The sequence below is a fragment of the Vicugna pacos genome, chromosome 13, assembly GCF_048564905.1.
Source record: "Vicugna pacos chromosome 13, VicPac4, whole genome shotgun sequence".
NCBI lineage: Eukaryota > Metazoa > Chordata > Mammalia > Artiodactyla > Camelidae > Vicugna > Vicugna pacos.
The window spans coordinates 1,594,836-1,606,785 of NC_132999.1; the positions used below are offsets into that span (position 1 = coordinate 1,594,836).

Sequence of the window (11,950 nt, forward strand, 5' to 3'; positions counted from 1 at the left end):
GGGCTGGCTGGAACCCTCTTCTGAGGTCCCCCTTTTTGATCCATTTATTCTGCCACCGCCTGGCCATCTTGGTCTCATAATTTGTCAATTCAGGCTATAGAAAAGACTTTATGCAGGGACCCCTAGAGCTCATCCAGGCCTAACAGGGAATCCCAACTCATTGGCAGAACTTGCAGCCAAGCAGATAGATATTAGGCCCAGTGAGGCAGTGAGCTTTTTAAGAACTCCACTGTTTTGAGGAGCGGGAAAAAGATATTGGGGTCACAGTCCTCAGTGCCAGGAGCAGACCCACACCTATAGGCCATAAAATCTGTCAACCAATAATAATGGGATCCTCAAAATCAAAGCTGCCAGTTCTGGACTGCATGATTAAAAATTTCAAAAAGGGTTTCTCAGAAGACTATGGGATTAAACTGTCACCAGGAAAATTGTGTACTTTGTGTGAGATAGAATGGCCCACCTTTGGAGTGGGATGGCCTCCAAAAAGCACACATGACCTGCCAACTATCCGGGCCATGTACAGAGTAATTACCAGGACCCCAGGGCACCCCAACCAATTCCCATATATTGATTCCTGGCTAACAGTTGCCCAAACCTGGTGTGCATTGGTCTGGTTCTGCACAAATGGTCAGGGACAGTGTAGGATCCTCATGGCCCAGACAGTAAAAATAAAAAAGGAAGGTGCAATGAAGCCAATTCTTCAGGGGGACCCATAGGGAGGAGACTCTGTTCAGCCCAACCATCCAGCCAGACAGCGACCACCCTCCAGATGCCTCTCTGGGAGGCCCAAGGGCCCCAACTCATTAACCATGATGGCTCTGTACAGCCTGGCCACTCCATCCTGTACTACCAGCCTTTCAGTACAACAGACCACCTGAACTGGTGACACCACACTCCACCATATTCAGAAAAACCCCAGGCCAAGCATGATCTCCTAGAGCCCATCTTCCAGACCCACCAGCCAACTTGGGATGCCATCTGTCAGCTGCTCCTGGCACTCTTCAATACTGAAGAAAGAAAGTGTATCATGACAGAAACTAAAAAAATGGCTCCAAAAGTAAGCCCTGGAGGGAACCAGGGATGCAGAAGGGTGGGCCCAAAATGCAGCCCCAGAAAAAGAGGCAAACTGGGATTTTAACACCAAGATGGACAAGAGGCTCTGCGGACATATCGGACAGCCTTCCTGCATGGGTTGCAAGCTGGGGTAAAGAAACCAACCAACATGTCTAAGACTGCCACAGTGATCCAAAAGCCCGACGAGTCCCCCATGAACTTCTATGAGAGGCTATGCAAAGCTTTTGGGATCTATACCTTGTTTGACCCCAAAGCCCCTCAAAACCAGCGGATGGTCAATGCTGCTTTTGTGGCCCAGTCCTACTCCAACATCCACCAAAAGCTTCAAAAACTGGAAGGTTTTGCTGGAATGAATTCCACTCAACAGCTGGAGGTGGCCAACAAAGATTTCATAAGCCAAGACGGCGAAGCCCAACAAGAAGCAGACAGACGAACAAAACAGAAAGCATCTCTGATGGCAGCAACTCCTACCCAAACTGGCATCCCGCCCCATCGTGGAAAGGGGGGACCTGTGCGGGGCCCCACAGAGGCAAGACCAATGTACATACTGTAAGATGGTTGGTCACTGGAAAAACGAGTGTCCTTATGGTGGAGAAGCAAAAAATCTACCAAAAAGAAAACCTCCAGCCAGCGAAGAAAAGTACCAACCCGAGCCTCCTCCGAGGAATCTCATCAGATTGGCAGGGCTGGACTCAGACTAGGGGAGACTGGGCTCCCTGCTCCTGGGCCCCCGGGAGCCCACGGTCAAGATGTTGTTAGGGGGCCAACCGATGACATTTATGGTGGACACAGGTGCAGAACTTTCGGTGGTAACCAAACCTGTGGCCCCTTGACCAGGAAGAACGCAATAATCATAGAAGCCACTGGGGACAAAGCCACTCACCTGTTTTGGTTTTTGTGATTCGATTGTATGCTTTTGATTTGTGATTACCGTGCTTTTCAAGTATGTTAACCATTACTATGCTTGCTTTAGCCTGGTTCTGATATTTGATTTTCCTCTTCAGACTAATTTTTTGCGTTCTGATAGTTTTGCATTTTAGCATGCCTTGCAATTTTTTGTTGCAAGCTGGCATGATTAAATAGGTTAAAGAACTGAGATAAATATGTGTTTACTATGAGCTTTTATGTCATCTGTCTGGGAGTTAGGTTGTGTTCACCACTTGTTGTAGCTGAGGTGCCAGGAACTAAAATTCCCTTCCTGTTCTTGTTTTTGTCTCTCTGTTGTTCTTTTGCTTTCCCTAGACAAACTTTCTGCTCCCATCTGAATGAGTGTGTCTCCCCAAAATTCACATGTTGAAAATCTAATGCCCAATGTGCTGGGTTTGGAGGTAGGGCCTTTGGGAAGTGATTAGTTCATGAGTACAGAACAATAATGAGTGAGTTTAATGCCCTTATAAATGAGGCCCAGGAGAGCTCCCTTGCCCCCTTGACTGGGTGAAGATACAGCAAGAACTCGGCAGTCGGCAGCCCAGAAGAGGGCTTTCAGCAGAAGCGCACCTTCCTGGAGCCCTGATCCCAGACTTCCAGCCACCACACCTGTGAGAAATAAATTTCTACTGTTCATATACTACCAGATCTGTGAGATTTTGTTATAATAGCCCAAATGGACTAAGACATCTCAAATAGGGTCTGAGACTTGCAGTTCTTATAGCTGTGACCTGTTAACATACAGGGGTCCTGTTGATGTAGTAGTGATGTATGGGAGGGGAAGTATCCTATAGCCCTCCTGTTAAGTCTCAGGCTTTCAGTGAACCTGAGATGAGTATTTCCTTAATGCAACATTGAAGCTTGATGGGGATGGGGGAGAATAGAGTTGGATAGTTCTCTTCCCCCAGGTTGCTTTGGCTTTGATACAACCCAAGGCTGTTTGGCTCTGGCAAAATAGTTTCCGTTGAAGAAAGGCTTTGTTAAGGAGAACAAAAAGCTCTGGGCATATTTCAGACTTGTTACATTTCCCATCCCTTGCTGGAAACATTCACAGATTTTTCTCCAGTTTTCACAGAGAGAGCCCAATGGTTTTTGTCCTAGAAGTAAAACTCAAGAAAGTACGGGTCACCCCCTTAGACCACCATCCCCCATGTTTTTAACTCACAGTTTAGTCCACACTAAGCCTCCCTCAACTCATCACTTTCAGTGATAGTGTTCCCACCCTTGCTGGGGCCTGCTCTTGGTGAGCTATGATGCTCTGTCCACCTACCTGTCTCTCCAGACTGGGGGACAGCAGTTAACCTATGACCTCTACCCCCATGTATCTAGGAAGACTTGTTGATTTCAGTTTGTTCAGCTATTTTCTTGTTGTAACAATCATGACCTGCAAGCTTTTAAATGTCAGACCAAAAATTGCCTTTACATTCATAAGTGATAGAAGCTTTCTTTCATGTATACTATTTTAGTGATATTTTGGAATTAAATATTTCCAAGACTCAAAGAATGAGTTGACTAATGCAACTTATTTTATGCTCTATGGGAGTTTGGCCAACACTCAAATTATTGTTATTGAATGTAAGAAATCACAGTTGAAATGGCCAAGTGATGAACTAGCTTAAAAGAAGACACTGACTAAGTGTCTTTAATACTGATTACGACTTTCTGGTTTGTATTTTGTCCTTGAGTCAGTTGTGGTAATTTGTATTTCAAGGAATTTGTTTATCCAACTTTTAAGTTATTTACATAAAGTTATTCATTAGTACCTTAGTGTTTAATATTTGTAGGATTTTGACAGCAAATAGACACTTTTCTCATGTCTGAGAGTCTCATTTCTCATATATTGTCTGTGCCTTCTGTTCTATTTATATTTGCTGAGAAGTCTACCAATCCAAGTGCTTTTATTCCTTTGTGTAGACCTAAATTTATCCCCGCTGTCATTTTTCTTTTTGCTTGAGGAACTTCCTTTAGCAGTTCTTAAAGTGAAAGCCTGATGGTAATAAATTGTCAGCTTTTTTTTTTTTTTGGACATTTAAAAATGCATTTAATATTCTTGTAAGTGCTTAGCCCTTAGAGTTTTACAGTACCTGACCCCCTCCCAGACACTGCTTCCATGTTTTACCTTTTTTAAAAACTTGAAGTACAGTTGATTTACAAAATTATATTCATTAAAAGTGTACACAGCCTACTAATTCAGCATTTGGACAAACTACACTCTACTCAAAGCTATTATGATATAATGGCTTTAATCCCTGTGCTGTGCAATGTCTCCTTGTTAGATGTCTGCTTTATACATTGTAGTGTGTGTCTTTTAATCGTGTATCCCTAATTTGCCCCCTGGCCTGCCCTCTCCCCACTGGTAAAAAGTAGTTTGTTTCTTACAACTGTGAGTCTGTTTCTGTCTTGCATATATATTAATTTGTATTATTTTTTACATTGTGCAGATAAATGATATCACACATTTCTTGGTCTGACTTACTTCAGTAAGCATACTGTTCTCCAGGTCCACCCACATTGCCACAAATGGCAGGGTCTCAGTCTTTTATAGCACAAAGTAATATTATTTTATATCTATATTTACATGCACATTCACCACATCTCTATCATTCAGCTGATGATAGGGACTTGTGTTGCTTCCATGTCTTGGCTATTGTAAATAGTTTTGCTATAAACACTGGGGAGCATGTGTCTTTTCAAATTTTTGTTTTTTCACATACAAATACAGGAATGGGATTGCTGGATCATATGGTGGTTCTATTTTTAGTTTTGTGAGGAACTCCTATACTGTCTCCCATAGTGGCTACTCCAATTCCCACCAACAGGCTACAAGGGTTCAAAGGTATACTTTAAAACTCTTTATTTTGCATTCACGTTAAAAACGTTTTTACTAAATAGCTAATTCTGATTGACATTTTTCATTCAGTTCATTAGAAATGTTATTCTACTTTCTCTTAGTTTTTATAATTTCTAGCAATGTTTGTTTCCGGTCCTAATTTTTCTTGCTCTATAACATTTTTTCACTAGATCCCTACGAGGTTTTTATACTTGGTTGTTACTGCTAGTCTGTGAGGTACATGGCCATATTTATCTTCTATTTGTTTTGCTTGGGGTTCAATGAGATTTTGATCTGACCTTTGTTTGCCGTTCACTACTTTTAGAAAATTTCTGGCCATTTTCCCTTCAAATATGTTTTCTTCTTCATTCTTTACTTCTTCTATTTAGATTTTTTCCAATTACCTACAGTAAACTTTTACACCTTGTCCTGTGAGATGTTATCAGCTACTGAATGCTCAGTTGCATTTTTTTCTCTTTCTCTTTGATTTCCAAGTGGTTAAAAGGTATTGCTCTATGTTGGGTTCTCTGATTCTTTCCACCAATTTGCCTGCATCTTTTTAAGCTAATTCCACTAAAATAATCCTTAATCATTGATATTGTGCTTTACCTTATAGGATTTTCTTTTAACTCTCAAAGTAGTTTCCAAGTCTTCACAAAATTTCACATATGTTCCTGAGTGTTCGTCACCTTCTCACTAGATCCCTCAACATAATAACAATAGGAAGTTAAAATCCGTGCCCTGTCTGCTTGTTGCAACATTAGATCTATCGCTGATTTTGGTTCTGTTCCTCATTTTATCTCATTAAAATGGACCGTTATAATGTGTGTTGGTTTTGTTTTTCTGCTTGACTACATTTTAATTGCATGTTTGGCATTGTAAAACAGTATACATTGAGATAATAATATTTATGTTTGAAAATTTTCGGTTATTCTGATTGCGGGGGCATTGATTGAGTGTAGCTGTGCCCACCTGGCTCGGCTTTGTTGTTGCTGTAGCTACATCAAGTAGACTACAAGCTTCCCGTTCCTCCAGTGGAATTCCGCCATGGCATTGATCTGAGTGGGAGGTCTGAGGATTTCCCGAGTACTCCTGTTCCACTCTCAACTTTTAGCAGACCTGCAGACCTGTCTTACAGTGTCTCTCTGTGCCCTTGACCTATTCCAATGGTAGACTGCTGCACTTGTCACTCAAGGCAAGGCTTTGTTGAAGGCCTGCATGCTCCTAGGTTCTCCAGGTCTTCCTGCTGCACCTCAAACCTTGGGAAGCCCAGTCAGCCTGTCCAGCCAAGGATGTCACACATCTCCTTCCTGGCATCTGCTGTTTCTTATGAGCACCTGATGGAGGCCAGTGGGACACTGTTTATGAGTAGGTATGGATTCCTCTTATGTCAAGTTTGCTCAAGATTCTAGCCCTCACCAATGAAATTATTCTGTATGATACTATAGTGACTATATGTCATTATGTATTTGTCAAAACCCACAGAACATACAACATCCAGAGTACACCCTAATGGAAACTATGGACTTTGGTCGGTAATAAAGTGCCCATGTTGGTTCACTGATTGTACCAAATATGCCACAGTGATGAGGGATGCTGAGGGTAGAGGAGTATATATGTGTGGGTGGGGAGGTCTGTGTGGGAACTCTCTGTATTCTCTGCTCAATTCTGTTGTGAACCTGAAACTGCTCTAAAGGAATAGTCTATTAAAAATAAATAAATCAAATAAAATAGATAAATTAGAGAAAAGGATTCTAGCCTTCATTCAGTCTTCAAGAAATTTATTAAAATTTTACTTAATTTATTCTAATGTCTATAATTTGCTAATGGGTAAAAAATTTAAGTGGCTTCTCAAAGGACATTTGGACCCTTTGGAATTCAGGTTATCTTCTTACCTGGTGACCTAAACTGTCGTGGATTTTTAAAAGCATAATTTTATAGATTCTTTGGTTCTTTCTTGTTTTTCAGACTGTGACAATATTTTCTTGGGGCATTTTGGAGTCCCAGCAATTTGGAACACGGGTCTCATTTCTTTTGAGTAGTCAGTCTAGCTTTGCCAGTTTCACCAAGTACCCACATTTTGAACGCTTTGATCCTCTTACTGTAGATTGGTTTTCTGTTTCATGAAGTAAGCTTTCATTTGTATTTTGGTTTATTCTACTTTTTCTGTATTTGTATCATGTGCAGAGATTGACATTTAGCTGGTTTTCAACTTTAATTCTCTGCTAGCATGTGGGTCTGTGGCCATGAATTTCACTGAAATTAGTGATTTGGCTGCATCCTGAAAGTTTGATGTATAGCATTATCAGTATTGTTCATTTTTAAATATTTTATAATTTTCAAAATCAAATTTTCTTTGACCTATAGTTATTTATATGCATATAAGAATTTCTAGTTACAGTTTTGTCAGCATTTTTTAACATTGTCTTATGGTAAATTCATATACTCGGCTTGCCTTTAATTATTGAAGTTGAAAAAATACGTTTTCTACACTGTTTGATCACAGTTATCAATATACAAAATCTTTATTTGTTCAGTTTTGCTCATTCTCCTCTACAAATGTCCAACCTCACTATTGACTTTGTGTGTTTGCTCTAATGACCAATCATACAAGTGCGGTTAAGTGTGCTTTTAAAATTGTAGTCTTAACTATTCTTTTAGTTCTGCCCACTTCCTCTTAATTTATTGGAGACTATACTATAAAGTACATTCAAATATAATAATATTATGTCTTTCTGGTAATCTGGAACTTTCAGCAATTTTCTATATTACTATAGACAGGCTTTTTTTTCTCTTTAAGTCTACTTTTATATGCTGCTGTATATTACATGCACAGACTATGATTTCTGTTTTCTTGTAACACTCTTAAACACTTCTGTTTTTATATACTATTTTCTTTGATTTCTATAGTGCTTTGTTTATTATTTGTGTAATGTATAAATCCCATTTCTTTATGTATGACCTTTACATAGCATTGTATTCTGATGTTTCTCAAGAATAACATATGCTTTAGTTGATATTATGTACATACCACGCATTATTCCTGTTGCATTAATTTCACTTTTATTTACTCTATATTGCTTATATGCTTTTGTATGTTATATAGTTACACACTTTCTTTCTGCTTGGCCTATTATAAGTTTATTTTTCTCTCTTCTATTTTCTTTCAGATAGATTGAATATATTTAATTCCTCCATTTGTCTTCTGTTTCTTTAGAAGATATGAATTGAGTCTGTTGCTTAGCTCAGAAATTTAAACATGCATTCCTAACACATCATGATTTAAAACAAACGATGGCTTTATTCTGCTTTTAGGAAAACAAGGTCAGGGAAGGTACATGTATACCTTGGGACTTACGTGTTATTATTATAGCAAAAATATTCCTCCCGGCCCCCATCATGTGACAGTAATCCTACCTCTTTATGATGATCAGTGTCAATTATCATGACAACTCCAAGGATGCTGACTCATTCCTGTGCCTGCTCTATTAGCACAACATGCCCAGAGAGAACAGGCAGCAGCATGGCTTTAGCTTAGTGTCCCCTTAGTCCATCCCCTGGTGGAAACATTCCCTCTCTAGGAACCAGGATCTCTGGAAACACAAGCCAAGGTTTTCAAGTTCAGGAAGCACAAATTCCCTTAAAGATGTCACCACGAGTGATTCTGAGTGGCACTACTAGTCATTCGGCCATTGGCCTCCAATCCTGTGTATTATGCCTACCGGGTACACAGAACCCTATCATGACTATGGGTTTAAGTTATTTACCTTATCCAGAACAATGGTATCCCATCCTCACAGAAGTCATGGTCAAACTGACCTCTCAGTTGCCTCTATAACAATGTGTTCCACAGCTCTGCTGGGCAAGCAAGTGTTGAATCATGTGATTTGTGGTAGAACCAGTGGAATGCATGTCCCATGACTGTAGGCTCATTCTGTCTTGTGGCAGTAGCCAAACTCTTCCCTTAGAATTGTGGAAAAAGCTCATCTTGGTGGGGGATATGCTGACCTCTTGCTATGGTCTTCACCAGCACAGAAAGCAAGCTAACTGAAAAGCCATAGTTTTAAAGAGAAATGTATATGTTTTCCTCCAAATTTGGCGGCTTTATCAAGTAGGACTTTCCTTGGTTTTCTTGTCATTATCAGGTACTGGACAGACCAAAGGGCACAAAATAGAGAGCAGAATTCAGCTGAGTATATGGAAGTGTTGGGAAAAGTTTGAAAGAGAGTATATCTACACAGGGTAGATCCTTGTCAGGTCATGGCTGCAATTTCTGCTCCCTTCACGGCCAAGTAAGAACCAAGACAAACGAGAGAGGCTCATTGACAGACAGCTACACCACCTCTCATGCATGAATTAGGTGAGCTGGTTATGTAGTTTGAGATTTGCATTATACTCCTATAATTGCAATATGACTGTTAGGCTCCCATATTCTTAAAAACAAGTGGAGGTGAGTTAGAAGGTACACACCCGCCATGAAGTATGTGTAGATCTAAACAAACTGAATCCAACAAAGCCGACAACACTGAATGAGACCCACTGCAGTGGATGAATGCAGAGGCACTTGGAGCTTTCATTTTGCATTAGATCCAGGTTTCCCTTTCAGTGTAGCTCTAATGGACACCTTCCCCCCACCCCCACCCAACAATAGTAGTCTGTGAACTCTGATGAGGTAAAGCCTCATTTCCTAGTAAAAGGAAACATTAAACCAGCAATGACTTTTACCCTCTATAAATGGGATCTAAAGATAGTTTATGCTGAGCACCATCACTCCTACAGTGAGCCCTGACACCCAAGTGACAAATTATACATTCCTCACCGTTTCTTAAAATGGACCCTCCCTGGCAAGTGCTGGGAATGTGTAAAGGAGGTATAAATACACATCTGTCTTTAGCACACTGAGGCAGATGCACAAAACTGTCATTTCGGTATTCCCTTTTCCTCATGTTCCAGACACACTAGGGCTGAGTCTCCTCAGGTGATACACTGCACTCCGGCTTGTGAGCAGGGTGACATGTTTATTACAGCCAGACCAGCACTCCAGCTCTGTTGCCTTACATTGTGTACATTTCTGAGTGCCTGTTCTTTGACCTTGTTTATTTCTGTGCTCAGAAATATACAAGGTGCTTCAGTTTTGTCTTGTTTTGGCAAACGTTTTGTCCCACTGGCCACTCTCTCCAAGCCTAGAGCCCCCAAGCTTATGAATCTTACCCCCAGAGGGCAATTATTTCTTTGTATCCACATTTTCCTCACCTGAATGACTGCACTCAGATTTCTGAACTGAAAATGCTTCAAGTGTGAGCTGCTGAGAACGCTGCTGCATTCCCAGCTGTGTTCCTTCACTAAACTCTGAGTAGCAGAATGGGAAAATGAGACTCTTTCTGACAGGATTCTCACCAGACACCAAGCTGAGTGCACTAGGTGACAAATAAGCGCAATGTTTAAACTAAGAGGCTAGACCACTTTTTCTGGAGTTAAAGTAACAGACAATGAAAACACTTAATTTCAGGTAAATCAGCCTCACTGATGGCCTTCAGGTTAGGTACCCATTTCAATCATTCATCCTTTTCCAATGTTATACTTTTGGGAAATAAGACTTACAGAATACAATTTTGTAAAGTATTTTTCTTGAAGCAATTATAGAAAATGGAAACTGAAAGTAAAATTATAAATTAATTTCCCCCTCTGTAAATAAATATCTATCATGTTTTAAAGCCAAACATATCTAAGTGCCCTTACAGTCTTCATCTCAAAACACATCGTCACATCCTCATAGTCGACAATGAAAACTTAACGGAAACAGAAGAGAAGAGAGCTTGAGAGCCAAACAAGACCAAGACCTGGAGGAAAAAGAAAGACAGAGAGAGAGAGGGAGGGAGACAAATCCCTTGGATCCAAGTAACTGAGAAAGGATTAACTTTGTTTGGTCTTGGGTCACGTGCCACATCTCTCCCTAAATCGATCATGGTGGCTCAGGTATTATAGGGCCGTGGTCATTTTACCAGCTTGGGTTCAAATCTTACAGCTCAAATATTGTATCAGTGTATTTTGCAAAGTGAGCTTGTGGCCGTCTGGCTATGGACGATACTCACCTAGCTGCTCGTGCAGCTGAGCAAGTCCGCGGACAGAACGTGCACCAGAGCACGTGCTCTGGGAGAGTCTTGGCCGTGGATCTTTGCGACTGTAGCCCATCTGCCTTCCTCTCCCTTCCTACCTTCTGACACACAGATGTGGTGATGAAACCACATCCCTGATGGTTAAAAACCTGTAACAGAAACTGGTAAATAACAAATCTTGAGCTCATCTTACAGAACAGCAGATAAAGGGACTGCTTTCTTTTTTTTCTTTTTTTTTTTTAAGCCCTCTTCTTGTAACACAACCAAAGTGACTGAAACCACTGGTACCAATATGGCTGAACAGACTCTGAGCAGAACAGGCTTGCTTGTCCCATGGGTGACCTACTTATATCGCAGCCTGCTTGTTGCACACCAACTCCCCATGAATCTACGCATGCATCCCATGAAGAAACACGGAACTCAGGTAGGCCTGCACACACACCAATGAGCTCACCTTTTCCTCACTTCCAGAAACTTTTTCTCAAAGCCTAAGGCCACCCTGCTCCTTTATCCCATCAATATCTCAAGCACCTCCCCTTCTGGGGGTCAGAGATGAGACTTGTTCTCCTGCCTCCTTGCTTGCTTGCCTCTCAAATAAGCACTTTCTCTGCTGCAAACCTCAGTGTCTCAGCCTGTTGGCTCGCAGCTCCTCAGGCAAAGGAATCCGATGCCATAATGGCAGTCATCAAGCTTTTACCTGTTGGGTAAATACAACACCTTAAAGCATACGCAAGGCAGAAGGAATCTCAATCACGCCCCAACCACCAAATCTGGATCCACCATAGTCAAAGACAAGGGAAAACTAGTATGACAGAATAATAGTGAATATGTCTGGGCTATAAAATCAAAGATTTTATACACACATGTACTGCTAATGAAGAAAAATCACTAAGTGAAAAACGAAACTTTTTTTTAAAAAGGAGAAAGGAAATGAGCACATAAAATATTTCTGAAATCAAAGAAAGATTAATAAACCCCATTGCTCACAAAAGTACCCCTGAGT

General features: G+C 40.8%; 1 protein-coding gene across 4 annotated transcripts in view; it reads right to left on the bottom strand.

Moving 5' to 3' along the window:
• LOC116277441 (guanylate-binding protein 7-like) overlaps nucleotides 1-11,950 on the bottom strand; it is a 250,349-nt gene that overhangs the window by 79,767 nt on the left and 158,632 nt on the right. The gene's annotated exons all lie outside the window — the stretch shown is intronic.